The sequence below is a fragment of the Echinops telfairi genome, unplaced genomic scaffold, assembly GCF_000313985.2.
Source record: "Echinops telfairi isolate 266 unplaced genomic scaffold, ASM31398v2 ScPeMD7_7420;HRSCAF=8458, whole genome shotgun sequence".
Lineage (NCBI taxonomy): Eukaryota > Metazoa > Chordata > Mammalia > Afrosoricida > Tenrecidae > Echinops > Echinops telfairi.
The window spans coordinates 48,504,245-48,505,993 of NW_022111320.1; positions in this window are offsets into that span (position 1 = coordinate 48,504,245).

Consider the following 1,749-nt stretch of genomic DNA (forward strand, 5'->3'; position numbering starts at 1 on the left):
AGAACTGCTCCTGTGGGCCTTTGACACTGTAACTCTTTTCTTTCTTTTTTTTTCTTTTGCACTGTAACTCTACAGAGTAGAAACTCCTGTTTTCCTCCTTGGGGTGTCTGGTGGTTTTAAACTGCTGACCATGTGGTTAGCAGCCCAATACCTAACCACTACACCAGCAGGGCTCATGAGGTGGAGAGTCCTGCTGCCTTAGAGAGATGGTGGAGAGCAGGTCGCAGGTCAGATGGGGGAGTGAGGAATGGGGAGAGGCCAGGCCAGACCCCATCTCACGAGGCATAGGACCTGAACTTGAGGCTTAGAGAGGACCGTGCTGCCCAGAGGGCAAACTCCTTCCCTTTCCGCCCTCCCTTCCCACTGGTCACAGGGCCACAGGCTGGACCACCCTGCCTGACAAGTGTTTATGCAACTGTGGGGAGGCCACAGCCTGGCTGGCAGTGCTGCCCGCCCAGTGTCGGCACTGACTCAGCAGAACCCCTCAGCACGTACACATTCAGGCCACGCACGCAGACACTTGCACACTCGCACGTGTGCACACAGAGGTAAGCACACACTGGCAGACACACAAACAGGCACACGCATACACCGGGACACACATGCAACTACACACACGGACACTGAAACACATGCATTCGGGCATAGACAGGGTGCACGCGCCGCGTTCTCACAGGGATAGACATGAAGGTAGAGAACCACACACACACACACACACACACAGAGCCAGGGCAGCTATGAAGATGCTGGGGGAGAGGACCACTCCCCCTTGCCTCCCCCCAGGACACTCCAGACCATCTGCTCCCACAGTCAGCAGCCTAAACCCGGGGTGGCATGGTCAGTCAGCCACGTGTAACTGGTAAGTGGCCCAAGTGTGGCAACATGGCCTCATCCTGGGAACCAGAGCCAGCAGGCATTCCATTCCCAGGAGAGCAGGACCATCCAAATCCCCTGGGGCCTGGGACACAGGTGAACCTAGAGGCAGGGCACTTCTCATCTGGAGATGGGTGGTCCTTCAGTGCAGCACGCTAACTTAGGGGGATGCTCCCAAAAAAGGAAAAAAGGAAAATGCTGGAACCACGAAGCGCCCTGCAGCCCTCATTAAGCTCCCAGACTTGGTGTGCAAAGGCAGGTGGAAAGGATAAGCCAGGGGGCTGCCTGCTGCGTCCAGCAGCTCCCCACCCAGGAGGGTTCTGGGGCAAGGAGTCTAATCAAGGCCAAAGGGAAGCGCCCTGAAGCTCCTCAGTGGGTGCCCCACACCTTGGTCAAAGAGGCTGGCCAGAGCCTGGGCCAGGAAACACCCCCACCTGCCAAGGCACCCAGGACAAGGCTGCAGGCACCACTGCTCCCTGCCCCACCAGACAGACAGACAGATAGACACCCCTGAGGGCCTTTGGTGGGAGACCTACCTGAACCAGACCAGGGGCTGGCATCCTGCTACTACCATTCTACCACTCACGACCATCAAGTCAATGCCAACTTGTAGTGACCCTATTGGACAGGGTAGAACTGCCCCGTGAGTGTCCCAGGCTGTACCTGTTTACAGGAGTAGAAAGCGTGGAGTGGCTGGTAGTTTCGAACGGCTGATCTTTCGGATCACAGGCCAACGTGAAACCACTACACCACCAGGGCTCCGGGGCTGGAGCAGCCTGGTCTTAAATAAGGAAAGGCCCAGATGCCTACCTCTTGTCACCAACTCCACTGCCAGCAGCCTGGGACAAGACTCCAGTCCCTGGGCCCTCACAGAAG